This window comes from Euprymna scolopes, chromosome 15 (assembly GCF_053919585.1).
Source record: "Euprymna scolopes isolate OS-2025 chromosome 15, ASM5391958v1, whole genome shotgun sequence".
NCBI classification, from domain to species: Eukaryota; Metazoa; Mollusca; class Cephalopoda; order Sepiida; family Sepiolidae; genus Euprymna; species Euprymna scolopes.
The window spans coordinates 52,289,664-52,311,439 of NC_136496.1; positions in this window are offsets into that span (position 1 = coordinate 52,289,664).

Here is a 21,776-nt window from a genome sequence, read left to right on the forward strand (position 1 = left end):
AGATAAAGTTGAAATCTTATTTTCATACAGTAGATAAAGTTGAAATGTTATTTTCATAAAGTAGATAAAGTTGAAATCTCATTCTCATACAGTAGATAAAGTTGAAATGTTATTTTCATACAGTAGATAAAGTTGAAATCTTATTTTCATACAGTAGATAAAGTTGAAATCTTATTTTCATACAGTAGATAAAGTTGAAATGTTATTTTCATAAAGTAGATAAAGTTGAAATCTTATTTTCATACAAAAGATAAAATTGAAATCTCATTTTCATACAGAAAACAAAGTTGAAATCTCATTCTCATACAGTAGATAAAGTTGAAATCTTATTTCTATACAGTAAGTAAAGTTGAAATCTTATTCTCATAAAGTAGATAAAGTTGAAATCTCATTTTAATACAGTAGATAAAGTTGAAATCTCATTTTAATACAGTAGATAAAGTTGAAATCTCATTTTCATACATTAGATAAAGTTGAAATCTCATTTTCATACAGTAGATAAAGTTGAAATCTTATTTTCATACAGTTGATAAAGTTGAAATCTCATTCTTCTACAGTAGATAAAGTTGAAATCTCATTTTCATACAGTAGATAAAGTTGAAATCTCATTCTAATAAAGTAGATAAAGTTAAAATCTCATTCTCATACATTAGATAAAGTTGAAATCTCATTTTCATACAGTAGATAAAGTTGAAATCTCATTTTCATACATTAGATAAAGTTGAAATCTCATTTTCATACAATAGATAAAGTGGAAATCTCATTTTCATACAGTTGATAAAGTTGAAATCTCATTCTCATACAGTAGATAAAGTTGAAGTCTAATTTTCATACACTAGATAAAGTTGAAATCTTATTCTCATACAGCAGATAAAGTTGAAATCTCATTGTCATACAGTAGATACAGTTGAAATATCATTTTCATACAGTAGATAAAGTTGAAATCTAATTCTCATACAGTAGATAAAGTTGAAATCTCATTTTCATACAGTAGATAAAGTTGAAATCTCATTTTCATACAGTAGATAAAGTTGAAATCTCATTCTCATACAGTAGATGAAGTTGGAATCTTATTTTCATACAGTAAATAAAGTTGCAATTTTATTCTTATAAAGTAGATACAGTTGAAATCTTATTTTCATACACTAGATAAAGTTGAAATCTTATTCTCATACAGTAGATAAAGTTGAAATCTTATTCTCATACAGTAGATAAAGTTTAAATATCATTTTCACACAGTAGATAAAGTCGAAATCTCATTTTCATACAGTAGATAAAGTTGAAATCTCCTTTTCATACAGTAGATAAAGTTTAAATGTCATCTTCATACAGTAGATAAAGTTGAAATGTTATTCTCATACAGTAGATAAAGTTGAAATCTCATTTTAATAGAGTAGAAAAAGTTGAAATCTCATTCTCATACAGTAGATAAAGTTGAAATCTCATTTTCATACAGTAGATAAATTGAAATCTCATTCTCAGACAGTAAATTAAATTGAAATCTCATTTTTATACAGTAGATAAAGTTGAAATCTTTTTGTTATACAGTAGAATATGTGGAAATCTCATTCTCATACAGTAGATAAATTGAAATCTTATTCTCAGACAGTAAATTAAATTGAAATCTCATTTTCATTCAGTAGATAAAGTTGAAATCTTTTTGTCATACAATAGATAAAAAGAAATCTCATTCTCAGATAGTAAATTAATATATAAATCTCACTTTCATACAGTAGATAAAGTTGAAATCTTATTGTCATACAGTAGATAAAGTGTAAATCTCATTCTCATAAAGTAGATAAAGTTGAAATATCATTCTCAGACAGTAAATTAAATTGAAATCTCATGTTCATACAGTAGATAAAGTTGAAATCTTATTTTCATACAGTAAATAAAGTTGAAATCTCATTCTCATACAGTAGATAAAGTTGAAATCTTATTTTCATACAGAATACAAAATTGAAATCTTACTGTAATACAGTAGATAAAGTTGAAATGTTATTTTCATACAGTAGATAAAGTTGAAATCTTATTTTCATACAAAAGATGAAGTTGAAATCTCATTTTCATACAGTAGATAAAGTTGAAATCTTATTCTCATACAGTAGATTAAGTTGAAATCTTATTTTCATACAGTAGATAAAGTTGAAATCACATTCTCATACAGTAGATAAAGTTGAAATCTCATTCTAATACAGTAGATAAAGTTAAAATCTCATTCTCATACAGTAGATAAAGTTGAAATATCATTTTCATACAGTAGATTAAGTTGAAATCTTATTTTCATACAGTAGATAAAGTTGAAATCGCATTTTAATACAGTAGATACAGTTGAAATCTCATTCTCATACAGTAGATAAAGTTGAAATATCATTTTCATACAGTAGATTAAGTTGAAATCTTATTCTCATACAGTAGATAAAGTTGAAATCTCATTTTCATACAGTAGATAAAGTTGAAATCTCATTTTCATACAGTAGATAAAGTTGAAATCTCATTCTCATACAGTAGATAAAGTTAAAATATCATTTTCATACAGTAGATGAAGTTGAAATCTCATTCTCATACAGTAGATAAAGTTGAAATATAATTTTCATACAGTAGATAAAGTTGAAATCTCATTTTAATACAGTAGATAAAGTTGAAATCTCATTTTCATACAGTAGATAAAGTTGAAATATCATTCTCATACAGTAGATAAAGTGTAAATCTCATTTTCATACAGTAGAATAAGTTTAAATCTCATTCTCATACCGTAGATATAGTTGAAATCTCATTCTCATTCAGAAGATAAAGTTGAAATCTCATTCCTATACAGTAGATAAAGTTGAAATATCATTCTCATACAGTAGATAAAGTTGAAATCTCATTTTCATACAGTAGAATAGGTTTAAATCTCATTCTCATACCGTAGATATAGTTGAAATCTCATTCTCATACAGTAGATAAAGTTGAAATATCATTTTCATACAGTAGATGAAGTTGAAATCTCATTCTCATACAGTAGATAAAGTTGAAATATCATTTTCATACAGTAGATAAAGTTGAAATCTCATTTTAATACAGTAGATAAAGTTGAAATCTCATTTTCATACAGTAGATAAAGTTTAAATCTCATTCTCATACAGTAGATAAAGTTGAAATCTCATTTTCATACAGTAGAATAAGTTTAAATCTCATTCTCATACCGTAGATATAGTTGAAATCTCATTCTCATTCAGTAGATAAAGTTGAAATCTCATTCTCATACAGTAGATAAAGTTGAAATATCATTCTCATACAGTAGATAAAGTGTAAATCTCATTTTCATACAGTAGAATAAGTTTAAATCTCATTCTCATACCGTAGATATAGTTGAAATCTCATTCTCATTCAGTAGATAAAGTTGAAATCTCATTCTCATACAGTAGATAAAGTTGAAATATCATTCTCATACAGTAGATAAAGTTGAAATCTCATTTTCATACAGTAGAATAAGTTTAAATCTCATTCTCATACCGTAGATATAGTTGAAATCTCATTCTCATTCAGTAGATAAAGTTGAAATCTCATTCTCATACAGTAGATAAAGTTGAAATATCTTTCTCATACAGTAGATAAAGTTGAAATCTCATTCTCATACAGTAGATAAAGTTGAAATCTTATTCTCATACAGTAGATAAAGTTGAAATCTTCTTTTCCTACAGAATATAAAGTTGAAATCCTACTCTCATACGATAGATAAAGTTGAAATCTCATTCTCATACAGTAGATAAAGTTGAAATATCATTCTCATACAGTAGATAAAGTTGAAATCTCATTCTCATACAGTAGATAAAGTTGAAATCTCATTCTCATACAGTAAGTAAAGTTGAAATCTCATTCTCATAAAGTAGATAAAGTTGAAATCTTATTTTCATACAAAAGATAAAGTTGAAATCTTATTTTCATAAAGTAGATAAAGTTCAAATCTCATTTTCCTACAGTAGATAAAGTTGAAACCTCATTTTCATACAGTAGATAAAGTCGAAATCTCATTTTCATACATTAGATAAAGTTGAAATCTCATTTTCATACAGTAGATAATGTTAAAATCTCATTTTCATACAGTAGATAAAGTTGAAATCTCATTTTCATACAGTAGATAAAGTTTAAATGTCATTGTCATACAGTAGATAAAGTGTAAATCTAATTTTCATAAAGTAGAATAAGTTTAAATCTCATTCTCATACAGTAGATATAGTTGAAATCTTATTCTCATTAAGTAGATAAAGTTGAGATCTCATTCTCATACAGTAGATAAAGTTGAAATATCATTCTCATACAGTACATAAAATTTAAATCTCAGTTTCATACAGTAGATAAAGTTGAAATCTTATTCTCATACAGTAGATAAAGTTGAAATCTTATTTTCATACAGAATATAAAGTTGAAATCCTACTCTCATACAGTAGATAAAGTTGAAATCTCGTGTTCATACAGTAGATAAAGTTGGAATCTTTTCTCATACAGTAGATAAAGTTTAAATGTCATTGTCATACAGTAGACAAAGTGTAAATCTAATTTTCATACAGTAGAATAAGTTTAAATCTCATTCTCATACAGTAGATATAGTTGAAATCTTATTCTCATTAAGTAGATAAAGTTGAAATCTCATTCTCATACAGTAGATAAAGTTGAAATATCATTCTCATACAGTAGATAAAATTTAAATCTCATTCTCATACAGTAGATAAAGTTGAAATCTCATTCTCATACAGTAGATAAAGTTGAAATCTTATTTTCATACAGTAAATAAAGTTGAAACTTTATTCTCATGAAGTAGATAAAGTTGAAATCTTATTTTCATACAAAAGATAAAGTTGAAATCTTATTTTCATACAGTAGATAAAGTTGAAATCTCATTTTCATACAGTAGATAAAGTTGAAATATCATTTTCACACAGTAGATAAAGTCGAAATCTCATTTTCATACATTAGATAAAGTTGAAATCTCATTTTCATACAGTAGATAAAGTTGACATCTCATTTTCATACAGTAGATAAAGTTGAAATCTCATTTTCATACAGTAGATAAAGTTTAAATGTCACTTTCATACAGTAGATAAAGTTGAAATCTCATTTTCATACATTAGATAAAGTTGAAATCTCATTTTCATACATAAGATAAAGTTGAAATCTCATTTTCATACATTAGATAAAGTTGAAATCTCATTTTCATACAATAGATAAAGTGGAAATCTCATTTTCATACAGTTGATAAAGTTGAAATCTCATTCTCATACAGTAGATAAAGTTGAAGTCTAATTTTCATACACTAGATAAAGTTGAAATCTTATTCTCATACAGCAGATAAAGTTGAAATCTCATTGTCATACAGTAGATACAGTTGAAATATCATTTTCATACAGTAGATAAAGTTGAAATCTAATTCTCATACAGTAGATAAAGTTGAAATCTCATTTTCATACAGTAGATAAAGTTGAAATCTCATTTTCATACAGTAGATAAAGTTGAAATCTCATTCTCATACAGTAGATGAAGTTGGAATCTTATTTTCATACAGTAAATAAAGTTGCAATTTTATTCTCATAAAGTAGATACAGTTGAAATCTTATTTTCATACACTAGATAAAGTTGAAATCTTATTCTCATACAGTAGATAAAGTTGAAATCTTATTCTCATACAGTAGATAAAGTTTAAATATCATTTTCACACAGTAGATAAAGTCGAAATCTCATTTTAATACAGTAGATAAAGTTGAAATCTCCTTTTCATACAGTAGATAAAGTTTAAATGTCATCTTCATACAGTAGATAAAGTTGAAATGTTATTCTCATACAGTAGATAAAGTTGAAATCTCATTTTAATAGAGTAGAAAAAGTTGAAATCTCATTCTCATACAGTAGATAAAGTTGAAATCTCATTTTCATACAGTAGATAAATTGAAATCTCATTCTCAGACAGTAAATTAAATTGAAATCTCATTTTTATACAGTAGATAAAGTTGAAATCTTTTTGTTATACAGTAGAATAAGTGGAAATCTCATTCTCATACAGTAGATAAATTGAAATCTTATTCTCAGACAGTAAATTAAATTGAAATCTCATTTTCATTCAGTAGATAAAGTTGAAATCTTTTTGTCATACAATAGATAAAAAGAAATCTCATTCTCAGATAGTAAATTAATATATAAATCTCACTTTCATACAGTAGATAAAGTTGAAATCTTATTGTCATACAGTAGATAAAGTGTAAATCTCATTCTCATAAAGTAGATAAAGTTGAAATATCATTCTCAGACAGTAAATTAAATTGAAATCTCATGTTCATACAGTAGATAAAGTTGAAATCTTATTTTCATACAGTAAATAAAGTTGAAATCTCATTCTCATACAGTAGATAAAGTTGAAATCTTATTTTCATACAGAATATAAAGTTGAAATCTTACTGTAATACAGTAGATAAAGTTGAAATGTTATTTTCATACAGTAGATAAAGTTGAAATCTTATTTTCATACAAAAGATGAAGTTGAAATCTCATTTTCATACAGTAGATAAAGTTGAAATCTTATTCTCATACAGTAGATTAAGTTGAAATCTTATTTTCATACAGTAGATAAAGTTGAAATCACATTCTCATACAGTAGATAAAGTTGAAATCTCATTCTAATACAGTAGATAAAGTTGAAATCTCATTCTCATACAGTAGATAAAGTTGAAATATCATTTTCATACAGTAGATTAAGTTGAAATCTTTTTTTCATACAGTAGATAAAGTTGAAATCGCATTTTAATACAGTAGATACAGTTGAAATCTCATTCTCATACAGTAGATAAAGTTGAAATATCATTTTCATACAGTAGATTAAGTTGAAATCTTATTCTCATACAGTAGATAAAGTTGAAATCTCATTTTCATACAGTAGATAAAGTTGAAATCTCATTTTCATACAGTAGATAAAGTTGAGATCTCATTCTCATACAGTAGATAAAGTTGAAATATCATTTTCATACAGTAGATGAAGTTGAAATCTCATTCTCATACAGTAGATAAAGTGGAAATATAATTTTCATACAGTAGATAAAGTTGAAATCTCATTTTAATACAGTAGATAAAGTTGAAATCTCATTTTCATACAGTAGATAAAGTTGAAATATCATTCTCATACAGTAGATAAAGTGTAAATCTCATTTTCATACAGTAGAATAAGTTTAAATCTCATTCTCATACCGTAGATATAGTTGAAATCTCATTCTCATTCAGTAGATAAAGTTGAAATCTCATTCTCATACAGTAGATAAAGTTGAAATATCATTCTCATACAGTAGATAAAGTTGAAATCTCATTTTCATACAGTAGAATAGGTTTAAATCTCATTCTCATACCGTAGATATAGTTGAAATCTCATTCTCATACAGTAGATAAAGTTGAGATATCATTTTCATACAGTAGATGAAGTTGAAATCTCATTCTCATACAGTAGATAAAGTTGAAATATAATTTTCATACAGTAGATAAAGTTGAAATCTCATTTTAATACAGTAGATAAAGTTGAAATCTCATTTTCATACAGTAGATAAAGTTTAAATCTCATTCTCATACAGTAGATAAAGTTGAAATCTCATTTTCATACAGTAGAATAAGTTTAAATCTCATTCTCATACCGTAGATATAGTTGAAATCTCATTCTCATTCAGTAGATAAAGTTGAAATCTCATTCTCATACAGTAGATAAAGTTGAAATATCATTCTCATACAGTAGATAAAGTTGAAATCTCATTTTCATACAGTAGAATAAGTTTAAATCTCATTCTCATACCGTAGATATAGTTGAAATCTCATTCTCATTCAGTAGATAAAGTTGAAATCTCATTCTCATACAGTAGATAAAGTTGAAATATCTTTCTCATACAGTAGATAAAGTTGAAATCTCATTCTCATACAGTAGATAAAGTTGAAATCTTATTCTCATACAGTAGATAAAGTTGAAATCTTCTTTTCCTACAGAATATAAAGTTGAAATCCTACTCTCATACGATAGATAAAGTTGAAATCTCATTCTCATACAGTAGATAAAGTTGAAATATCATTCTCATACAGTAGATAAAGTTGAAATCTCATTCTCATACAGTAGATAAAGTTGAAATCTCATTCTCATACAGTAAGTAAAGTTGAAATCTCATTCTCATAAAGTAGATAAAGTTGAAATCTTATTTTCATACAAAAGATAAAGTTGAAATCTTATTTTCATAAAGTAGATAAAGTTCAAATCTCATTTTCCTAAAGTAGATAAAGTTGAAACCTCATTTTCATACAGTAGATAAAGTCGAAATCTCATTTTCATACATTAGATAAAGTTGAAATCTCATTTTCATACAGTAGATAATGTTAAAATCTCATTTTCATACAGTAGATAAAGTTGAAATCTCATTTTCATACAGTAGATAAAGTTTAAATGTCATTGTCATACAGTAGATAAAGTGTAAATCTAATTTTCATACAGTAGAATAAGTTTAAATCTCATTCTCATACAGTAGATATAGTTGAAATCTTATTCTCATTAAGTAGATAAAGTTGAGATCTCATTCTCATACAGTAGATAAAGTTGAAATATCATTCTCATACAGTACATAAAATTTAAATCTCAGTTTCATACAGTAGATAAAGTTGAAATCTTATTCTCATACAGTAGATAAAGTTGAAATCTTATTTTCATACAGAATATAAAGTTGAAATCCTACTCTCATACACTAGATAAAGTTGAAATCTCGTGTTCATACAGTAGATAAAGTTGGAATCTTTTCTCATACAGTAGATAAAGTTTAAATGTCATTGTCATACAGTAGATAAAGTGTAAATCTAATTTTCATACAGTAGAATAAGTTTAAATCTCATTCTCATACAGTAGATATAGTTGAAATCTTATTCTCAGTAAGTAGATAAAGTTGAAATCTCATTCTCATACAGTAGATAAAGTTGAAATATCATTCTCATACAGTAGATAAAATTTAAATCTCATTCTCATACAGTAGATAAAGTTGAAATCTCATTCTCATACAGTAGATAAAGTTGAAATCTTATTTTCATACAGTAAATAAAGTTGAAACTTTATTCTCATGAAGTAGATAAAGTTGAAATCTTATTTTCATACAAAAGATAAAGTTGAAATCTTATTTTCATACAGTAGATAAAGTTGAAATCTCATTTTCATACAGTAGATAAAGTTGAAATATCATTTTCACACAGTAGATAAAGTCGAAATCTCATTTTCATACATTAGATAAAGTTGAAATCTCATTTTCATACAGTAGATAAGGTTGACATCTCATTTTCATACAGTAGATAAAGTTTAAATGTCATTCTCATACAGTAGATAAAATTTAAATCTCATTTTCATACAGTAGATAAAGTTACAATCTCATTCTCATACAGTAGATAAAATTGAAATTCCATTTTCATATAGTAGATAGAATTCAAATCTCATTCTCATACAGTAGATAAAGTTGAAATCTCATTTTCATACAGTAGATAAAGTTGAAATCTCATTCTCATACAGTAGATAAGTTAAAATCTCATTCTCATACAGTACATAAATTGAAATCTCATTCTCAGACAGTAAATTAAATTTAAATCTCATTTTTATACAGTAGATAAAGTTGAAATCTCATTCTCATACAGTAAATTAAATTGAAATCTCATTTTCATACAGTAGATAAAGTTGAAATCTCATTCTCATACAGTAAATTAAATTGAAATCTCATTCTCATACAGTAGATAAAGTTGAAATCTCATTCTCATACAGTAAATTAAATTGAAATCTCATTTTCATTCAGTAGATTAAGTTGAAAGCTTATTGTCATACAATAGATAAAAAGAAATCTGATTCTCATATAGAAAATTAACATAAAAATCTCATTTTCATACAGTAGATAAAGTGGTCATCTCATTCTCATACAGTAGATAAAGTTGAAATATCATTCTCAGACAATAAATTAAATTGAAAGCTCATTTTCATACAGTAGATAAAGTTGAAATCTTATTGTTATACAGTAGATAAAGTTGGAATCTCATTCACGTACAGTAGATAAAATTGAAATCTCATTCTCAGAAAGTAAATTAAATTGAAATCTAATTTTCATACAGTAGATAAAGTTGAAATCTCATTTTAATACAGTAGATAAAGTTGAAATCATATTCTCATACAGTAGATGAAGTTGAAATCTTATTTTCATACAACAGATAAACTTGCAATGTCATTCTCATACAGTAGATTAAGTTGAAATCTCATTTTAATACAGTAGATAAAGTTGAAATCTCATTTTCATACAGTAGATAAAGTAAAAATATCATTTCCATACAGTAGATTAAGTTGAAATCTCATTTTTATACAGTAGATAAAGTAGACATCTCATTTTCATACAGTAGATAAAGTTGAAATCTCATTTTCATACAGTAGATAAAGTTGAAATCTCATTCTCATACAGTAGATAAAAGTGAAATCTCATTTTCATACAGTAGATAAAGTTGAAATCTCATTTTCATACAGTAGATTAAATTTAAATCTCATTCTCATACAGTAGATAAAGTTGAAATCTCATTTTCATACATTAGAAAAAGTTGAATTCTTTTTTTCATACAGTAGATTAAATTTAAATCTCATTTTCATACAGTAGATAAAGTTGAAATCTCATTCTCATTCAGTAGATAAACTTGAAATCTCATTCTCATACAGTAGATAAAGTTGAAATATCATTCTAATACAGTAGATACAATATAAATCTCATTTTCATACAGTAGATAAAGTTGAAATATCATTCTCATACAGTAGATACAATATAAATCTCATTTTCATACAGTAGATAAAGTTGAAATATCATTCTAATACAGTAGATACAATATAAATCTCATTTTCATACAGTAGATAAAGTTGAAATATCATTCTCATTCAGTAGATACAATATAAATCTCATTCTCATACAGTAGATAAAGTTGAAATCTCATTCTCATTCAGTAGATAAACTTGAAATCTCATTCTCATACAGTAGATAAAGTTGAAATATCATTCTAATACAGTAGATACAATATAAATCTCATTCTCATACAGTAGATAAAGTTGAAATATCATTCTCATTCAGTAGATAAACTTGAAATCTCATTCTCATACAGTAGATAAAGTTGAAATATAATTCTCATACAGTAGATACAATTTAAATCTCATTTTCATACAGTAGATAAAGTTGAAATATCATTCTAATTCAGTAGATAAACTTGAAATCTCATTCTCATACAGTAGATAAAGTTGAAATATAATTCTCATACAGTAGATACAATTTAAATCTCATTTTCATACAGTAGATAAAGTTGAAATATCATTCTAATTCAGTAGATACAATATAAATCTCATTCTCATACAGTAGATAAAGTTGAAATATCATTCTCATTCAGTAGATAAACTTGAAATCTCATTCTCATACAGTAGATAAAGTTGAAATATAATTCTCATACAGTAGATACAATTTAAATCTCATTTTCATACAGTAGATAAAGTTGAAATATCATTCTCATACAGTAGATAAAGTTGAAATATCATTTTCATACAGTAGATAAAGGTGCAATATCATTTTCATACAGTATATAAAGTTGAAATCTCATTCTCATACAGTAGATAAAGTTGAAATCTCATTTTCATACAGTAGATAAATTTGAACTCTCATTTTCATACAGTAGATAAAATAAAAATCTCATTGTTATAAATCTCATTTTCATACAGTAGATTAAATTAAAATCTCATTGTCATAAAGTAGATGAAGTTAAAATTTCATTCCTATACAGTAGATAAAGTTGAAATCTAATTTTCATACAGTAGATAAAGTTGAAGTCTTATTTTCATACAGTAGATAAAGTTGAAATCTTATTCTCATACAGTAGATAAAGTTGAAATGTTATTCTCATACAGTAGACAAAGTTGAAATGTTATTCTCATACAGTAGATAAAGTTCAAATCTCATTTTCATACAGTAGATTATGTTGAAATATCATTTTCATATAGTAGATGAAGTTGAAATTTCATTCCTATACAGTAGATAAAGGTGAAATCTCATTTTCATACAGTAGATAAAGTTGAAATCTCATTCTCATACAGTAGATAAAGTAGACATCTCATTTTCATACAGTAGAATAAGTTTAAATCTCATTCTCATACAGTAGATATAGTTGAAATCTCATTCTCATTAAGAAGTTAAAGTTGAAATTTTATTGTCATACAGTAGATAAAGTTGAAATCTTATTTTCATACAGAATATAAAGTTGAAATCCTACTCTCATACAGTAGATAAAATTTACATCTCATTTTCATACAGTAGATAAAGTTGAAATCTTATTGTCATACAGTAGATAAAGTTAAAATCTCATTTTCATACAGAAGATAAAGTTGAAATCCTATTCTCATACAGTAGATAAAATTGAAATCTCATTCTCATACAGTAGATAAAGTTGAAATCTCATTTTAATACAGTAGATAAACTTGAAATCTCGTGCTAATACAGTAGATAAACTTGAAAAGTCATTCTCATACAGTAGATAAAGTTGAAATCTCATTGTCATAAAGTAGATAAAGTTTAAATTTCATTCCTATACAGTAGATAAAGTTGAAATTTCATTCTCATACAGTAGATAAAGTTGAAATCTAATTTTCATACAGTAGATAAAGTTAAAGTCTTATTTTCATACAGTAGATAAAGTTGAAATCTTATTCTGATACAGTAGATAAAGTTGAAATGTTATTCTCATACAGTAGATAAAGTTGAAATGTTATTCTCATACAGTAGATAAAGTTCAAATCTCATGTTCATATAGTAGATAATGTTGAAATATCATTTTTATATAGTAGATGAAGTTGAAATTTCATTCGTATACAGTAGATAAAGTTGAAATCTCATTTTCATACAGTAGATAAAGTTGAAATCTTATTCTCATACAGTAGATAAAATTGAAATCTTATTTTCATACAGTAGATACAGTTCAATTCTCATTCTCATACAGTAGATAAAGTTGAAATCTCATTTTCATACAGAAGAGGAAGTTGAAATATCATTTTCATACATTAGATAAAGTTGAAATCTCATTCTCATACAGTAGATAAAGTTGAAATCTCATTCTCATACAGTAGATAAAGTTGAAATCTCATTCTCATACAGTAGATAAAGTTGAAATATCATTTTCATACAGTAGATAAAGTTAAAATCTCATTTTCATACAGTAGATAAAGTTGAAATCTCATATTCATACAGTAGATAAAGTTGAAATCTCATTTTCATACAGTAGATAAAGTTGACATCTCATTTTCATACAGTAGATAAAGTTGAAATCTCATTCTCATACAGTAGATAAAGTTGAAATCTCATGTTCATACAGTAGATACAGTGGAAATCTCATTTTCATACAGTAGATAAAGTTGAAATCTCATTCTCATACAGTAGATAAAGTTGAAATCTCATTCTCATACAGTAGATAAAGTTGAAATCCTATTCTCATACAGTAGATAAAATTTAAATCTCATTTTCATACAGTAGATAAAGTTGAACTCTCATTTTAATACAGTAGATCAATTTAAAATCTCATTTTCCTACAGTAGATAAAGTTGAAAACTTATTGTCATACAGTAGATAAAGTGTAAATCTCATTCTCATACAGTAGATAAATTTGAACTCTCATTTTAATACAGTAGATCAAGTTAAAATCTCATTTTCATACAGTAGATAAAGTTGAAATATCATTCTAACACAGTAGATAAAGTTGAAATCTCATTGTCATAAAGTAGATAAAGTTGAAATATCATTTTCATACAGTAGATAAAGTTGAAGTCTTATTTTCATACAGTAGATAAAGTTGAAATATCATTGTCATAAAGTAGATAAAGTTGAAATCTAATTTTCATACAGTAGATAAAGTTGAAATATCATTCTCATACAGTAGATAAAGTTGAAATCTCATTTTCATACAGTAGATAAAGTTGAAATCTCATTCTCATACAGTTGATAAAGTTGAAATCTCATTTTCATACAGTAGATAAAGTTGAAGTCTTATTTTCATACAGTAGATAAAGTTGAAATATCATTTTCATACAGTAGATAAAGTTGGAATCTCATTCTCATACAGTAGATAACGTTGAAATCTAATTTTCATACAGTAGATAAAGTTGAAGTCTTATTTTCATACAGTAGATAAAGTGTAAATATCATTTTCATACAGTAGATAAAGTTGAAATATCATTTTCATACAGTAGATAAAGGTGAAATCTCATTTTCATACAGTAGATAAAGTTGAAATATCATTTTCATACAGTAGATAAAGTTGAAATATCATTCTCATACAGTAGATAAAGTTGAAATCTCATTTTCATACAGTAGATAAAGTTGAAATCTCATTCTCATACAGTTGATAAAGTTGAAATCGCATTTTCATACAGTATATAAAGTTGAAATCTCATTCTCATACAGTAGATAAAGTTGAAATCTCATGTTCATACAGTAGATACAGTGGAAATCTCATTTTCATACAGTAGATAAAGTTGAAATCTCATTCTCATACAGTAGATAAAGTTGAAATCTCATTCTCATACAGTAGATAAAGTTGAAATCCTATTCTCATACAGTAGATAAAATTTAAATTTCATTTTCATACAGTAGATAAAGTTGAAATCTCATTTTCATACAGTAGAATAAGGTTAAATTTCATTTTAATACAGTAGATATAGTTGAAATCTCATTCTAATTCAGTAGATAAAGTTGAAATCTTATTTTCATACAGTAGATAAAATTTAAATCTCATTTTCATACAGTAGATAAAGTTGAAATCTTATTTCCATACAGAATATAAAGTTGCAATCCTACTCTCATACAGTAGATAAAGTTGAAATCTCATTTTCATACAGTAGATAAAGATGAAATCTTGTTTTCATACAGAAGATAAAGTTGAAATCCTATTTTCATACAGTAGATAAAATTTAAATCTCATTTTCATACAGAAGATAAAGTCGAAATCTTATTATCATACAGTAGATAAAGTTGAAATCTCATTTTCATACAGAAGATGAAGTTGAAATCCTATTCTCATACAGTAGATAAAATGGAAATCTCATTCTTATACAGTAGATTAAGTTGAACTCTCATTTTAATACAGTAGATCAAGTTGAAATATCATTGTATACAGTAGATAAAGTTGAAATTTCATTCCTAAACAGTAGATAAAGTGGAAATCTCATTCTCATACAGTAGATAAAGTTGAAATCTAATTTTAATACAGTAGATAAAGTGTAAATCTCATTCTCATACAGTAGATAAATTTGAACTCTCATTTTAATACAGTAAATCAAGTTAAAATCTCATTTTCATACAGTAGATAAAGTTGAAATATCATTCTAACACAGTAGATAAAGTTGAAATCTCATTGTCATAAAGTAGATAAAGTTGAAATCTAATTTTCATACAGTAGATAAAGTTGAAGTCTTATTTTCATACAGTAGATAAAATTTAAATCTCATTTTCATACAGTAGATAAAGTTGAAATCTCATTTTCATACAGTAGATAAAATTTAAATCTAATTTTCATACAGTAGATTAAGTTGAAATCTTATTTTCATACAGAATATAAAGTTGAAATCCTACTGTAATACAGTAGATAAAGTTGAAATCTCATTTTCATACAGTAGATAAAGTTGAAATCTTTTTTTTCATACAGAAGATAAAGTTGAAATCTCATTCTCATACAGTAGATAAAATTTAAATCTCATTTTCATACAGTAGATAAAGTTTAAATCTTATTTTCATACAGTAGATAAAGTTGAAATCTCATTTTCATACAGAAGGTAAAGTTGAAATCCTATTCTCATACAGTAGATAAAATTGAAATCTCATTCTCATAGAGTAGATAAAGTTGAAATCTCATTTTCATACTGTAGAATAAGTTTAAATCTCATTCTCATACAGTAGATATAGTTGAAATCTCATTCTCATTAAGTAGATAAAGTTGAAATCGCATTCTCATACAGTAGATAAAGTTGAAATTTCATTCTCATACAGTAGATAAAATTTAAATCTCATTTTCATACAGTAGATAAAGTTGAAATCTTATTCTCATACAGTAGATATAGTTGAAATCTTATTTTCATACAGAATATAAAGTTGACATCCGACTCTACTACAGTAGATAAAGTTGAAATCTCATTTTAATACAGAAGATAAAGTTGAAATCCTACTCTCATACAGTAGATAAAGTTGAAATCTTATTTTAATACAGAAGATAAAGTTGAAAACCTATTCTCATACAGTAGATAAAGTTGAAATCTCATTTTCATACAGTAGATAAAGTTGAAATCTTATTTTCATACAGTAGATAAAGTTGAAATCTCATTTTTATACAGAATATAAAGTTGAAATCCTATTCTCATACAGTCGATAAAATTTAAATCTCATTGTCATAAAGTAGATTAAGTAGAAATCTCATTTTAATACAGTAGATAAAGTTGAAATGTCAGCTTCATACAGTAGATAAAGTCAAAATCTCATTCTCATACAGTAGATAAAATTTAAATCTCATTGTCATACAGTAGATAAAGTTGAAATCTTATTCTCATACAGTAGATAAAGTTGTAATCTTATTTTCATAGAGAATATAAAGTTGAAATCCTACTCTCATACAGTAGATAAAGTTGAAAACTCATTCTCATACAGTAGATTAAGTTGAAATCTTATTTTCTTACAGTAGATAAAGTTGCAATCTCATTCTAATACAGTAGATACAGTTGAAATCTCATTGTCATAAAGTAGATAAAGTTGAAATTTCATTCCTATACAGTAGATAAAGTTAAAATATCATTCTCATACAGTAGATAAAGTTGAAATATCATTTTCATACAGTAGATAAAGTTGAAATATCATTTTCATACAGAAGATAAAGTTGAAATATCATTTTCATACAGTAGATAAAGTTGAAATATCATTTTCATACAGTAGATAAAGTTGAAATCTAGTTCTCATACAGTAGATAAAGTTGAAATATCATTTTCATACAGTAGATAAAGTTGAAATCTCATTCTAATACAGTAGATAAAGTAGAAATCTCATTTTCATACAGAAGATTAAGTTGAAATCTCATTTTCGTACAGTAGATAAAGTTGAAATCTCATTCTCATACAGTAGATAAAGTTGCAATATCCTTTTCATACAGTAGATAAAGTTGAAATCTTATTCTCATACAGTAGATAAAGTTGAAATATCATTTTCATACAGTAGATAAAGTTGAAATCTCATTTTCATACAGTATATAAAGTTGAAATCTCATTTTCATACAGTAGAATAAGTTTAAATCTCATTCTCATACAGTAGATATAGTTGAAATCTCATCTTCATTCAGTAGATAAACTTGAAATCTCATTCTCATACAGTAGATAAAGTAGAAATATAATTCTCATACAGTAGATAAAGTTGAAATCTTATTTTCATACAGAATATAAAGTTGAAATCCTACTCTCATACAGTAGATAAAGTTGAAATCTCATTTTCATACAGTAGATAAAGTTCAAATCTTATTTTCATACAGAAGGTAAAGTTGAAATCCTATTCTCATACAGTAGATAAAATTTAAATCTCATTTTCATACAGTAGATAAAGTTCAAATCTTATTTTAATACAATAGATAAAGTTGAAATCTCATTTTCATACAGAAGATAAAGTTGAAATCCTATTCTCATACAGTAGATAAAATTTAAATCTCATTTTTATACAGTAGATAAAGCTGAAATCTTATTTTAATGCAGTAGATAAAATTGAAATCTCATTTTCATACAGAAGATAAAGTTGAAATCCTATTCTCATACAGTAGATAAAATTTAAATCTCATTGTCATGAAGTAGATAAAGTAGAAATCTCATTTTCATACAGAAGACTAAGTTGAAATGTCATCTTCATACAGTAGATTAAATCTCATTGTCATAAAGTAGATAAAGTAGAAATCTCATTTTAATACAGTAGATAAAGATGAAATCCTATTCTCATACAGTAGATAAAATTTAAATCTCATTTTCATACAGTAGATAAAATTCAAATCTTATTTTAATACAATAGATTAAGTTGAAATCTCATTTTCATACAGAAGATAAAGTTGAAATCCTATTCTCATACAGTAGATAAAATTTAAATCTCATTTTCATACAGTAGATAAAGCTGAAATCTTATTTTAATACAGTAGATAAAATTGAAATCTCATTTTCATACAGAAGATAAAGTTGAAATCATGTTCTCATACAGTAGATAAAATTTAAATCTCATTGTCATGAAGTAGATAAAGTAGAAATCTCATTTTCATACAGAAGATAAAGTTGAAATGTCATCTTCATACAGTAGATAAAGTTTAAATCTCATTCTGATACAGTGGATAAAGTTGAAATCTCATTTTCATACAGAAGATAAAGTTTAAATCCTATTCTCATACAGTAGATAAAGTAGATAAAGATGAAATCTTATTTTCATACAGAAGATTAAGTCGAAATCCTATTCTCATACAGTAGATAAAATTTAAATCTCATTTTCATACAGTAGATAAAGTTGAAATCTCATTTTCATACAGTAGATAAAGTTTAAATCTTATTTTCATACAGTAGATAAAGTTGAAATCTTATTTTCATACAGTAGATAAAGTTTAAATCCTATTCTCATACAGTAGATAAAATTTAAATCTCATTTTCATACAGTAGATAAAGTTGAAATCTCATTTTCATACAGTAGATAAAGTTGAAATCTTATTCTAACACAGTAGATATAGTTGAAATCTTATTTTCATACAGTAGATAAAGTTGAAATCTCATTCTCATACAGTAGATAAAGTTGAAATCTCATTTTCATACAGTAGATAAAGTTGAAATCTCATTTTCATACAGAAGGTAAAGTTGAAATCCTTTTCTCATACAGTAGATACAATTTAAATTTCATTGTCATCAAGTAGATAACGTAGAAATCTCATTTTCATCCAGTAGATACAGTTGAAATGTCATCTTCATACAGTAGATAAAGTTAAAATCTCATTCTGATATAGTAGATAAAGTTGAAATCTCATTTTCATATAGTAGATTAAATTGAAAACTCATTCTCATACAGTAGATAAAGTTGAAAACTCATTCTCATACAGTAGATTAAGTTTAACTCTCATTTTAATACAGTAGATCAAGTTAAAATCTCATTTTCATACAGTAGATAAAGTTTAAATCTTATTGTCATACAGTAGATAAAGTTGAAATCTTATTTTCATACAGAATATAAAGTTGAAATCCTACTCTCATACAGTTGATAAAGTTGAAATCTCATTTTCATACAGTAGATAAAGTTCAACTCCTATTTTCATACAGAAGATAAAGTTGAAATCCTATTCTCATACAGTAGATAAAATTTAAATCTCATTTTCATACAGTAGATAAAGCTGAAATCTTATTTTAATACAGTAGATAAAATTGAAATCTCATTTTCATACAGAAGATAAAGTTGAAATCCTATTCTCATACAGTAGATAAATTTAAATCTCATTGTCATGAAGTAGATAAAGTAGAAATCTCATTTTCATACAGAAGACTAAGTTGAAATGTCATCTTCATACAGTAGATAAAGTTTAAATCTCATTGTCATAAAGTAGATAAAGTAGAAATCTCATTTTAATACAGTAGATAAAGTTGAAATCCTATTCTCATACAGTAGATAAAATTTAAATCTCATGTTCATACAGTAGATAAAGTTCAAATCTTGTTTTAATACAATAGATAAAGTTGAAATATCATTTTCATACAGAAGATAAAGTTGAAATCCTATTCTCATACAGTAGATAAAATTTAAATCTCATTTTCATACAGTAGATAAAGCTGAAATCTTATTTTAATACAGTAGATAAAATTGAAATCTCATTTTCATACAGAAGATAAAGTTGAAATCCTATTCTCATACAGTAGATAAAATTTAAATCTCATTGTCATGAAGTAGATAAAGTAGAAATCTCATTTTTATACAGAAGATAAAGTTGAAATGTCATCTTCATACAGTAGATAAAGTTTAAATCTCATTCTGATACAGTTGATAAAGTTGAAATCTCATTTTCATACAGAAGATAAAGTTTAAATCCTTTTCTCATACAGTAGAAAAGTAGATAAAGTTGAAATCTTATTTTCATACAGAAGATAAAGTCGAAATCCTATTCTCATACAGTAGATAAAATTTAAATATCATTTTCATACAGTAGATAAAGTTGAAATCTCATTTTCATACAGTAGATAAAGTTGAAATCTTATTTTCATACAGTAGATAAAGTTGAAATCTTATTTTCATACAGTAGATAAAGTTGAAATCCTATTCTCATACAGTAGATAAAATTTAAATCTCATTTTCATACAGTAGATAAAGTTGAAATCTCATTTTCATACAGTAGGTAAAGTTGAAATCTTATTCTCACAATGTAGATATAGTTGAAATCTCATTCTCATTCAGTAGATAAAGTTGAAATCTCATTTTCATACAGTAGATAAAGTTGAAATCTCATTTTCATACAGTAGATAAAGTTGAAATCTTGTTTTCATACAGTAGATAAAGTGTAAATCTCATTCTCATACAGTAGATAAAGTTGAAATCTCATTTTCATCCAGTAGATAAAGTTGAAATGTCATCTTCATACAGTAGATAAAGTTAAAATCTCATTCTGATATAGTAGATAAAGTTGAAATCTCATTTTCATATAGTAGATTAAATTGAAATCTCATTCTCATACAGTAGATAAAGTTGAAAACTCATTCTCATACAGTAGATAAAGTTGAAATCTCATTTTAATACAGTAGATCAAGTTAAAATCTCATTTTCATACAGTAGATAAAGTTTAAATCTTATTGTCATACAGTAGATAAAGTTGAAATCTCATTCTCATACAGTAGATAAAATAAAATCTCATTCTCAGACAGTAAATTAAATTAAAATCTCATTTTCATACAGTAGATAAATTTGAAATCTTTTTGTCATACAGTAGATCAAGTTGAAATCTCATTCTCATACAGTAGATAAAATGAAATCTCATTCTCAGACAGTAAATTAAATTAAAATCTCATTTTCATACAGTAGATAAATTTGAAATCTTATTGTCATACAGTAGATAAAGTTGAAATCTCATTCTCATACAGTAGATAAATTGAAATCTCATTCTCAGACAGTAAATTAAATTGAAATCTCATGTTCATACAGTAGATAAAGTTGAAATCTTATTGTCATACAGTAGATAAATTTTAATCTTATTGTCATACAGTAGATGAAGTTGAAAGCTTAAACAGTATATAAAGTTATAATCTCATACAGTATAACCCTTGTAATACTAAGGCCCCTGGATACGGTCTGTTGGTTGAGATGTATGTAAGGCCCCGTCGGTAGGTATTTACCCCGCCTTACGGTTTGATTTTATTATATATATGTGTTGGTTGTATACTCTACTATATTTTGTTGCGAATTTTTTTGATGGACTGTATAATATGTGTCTTTTGCCCCGCTATACAGCGATTTCACTAACTCCGGAATGTTTTATGCCGTATTCCGGGGTTGTACTGTATAATAATTTATGCCTATAACTAAATTGCAGTAGTGTTGGGTTTAAAGAAAAAAATTGTGAAATCGTAAAATATACTAATAATGTTGGAATCAATGATAGTATTAATGAAATAATAAAAGCATTGTAGGTAATGAATAGTCATTAGTAAAAATAGTAGATGAAATATTAAT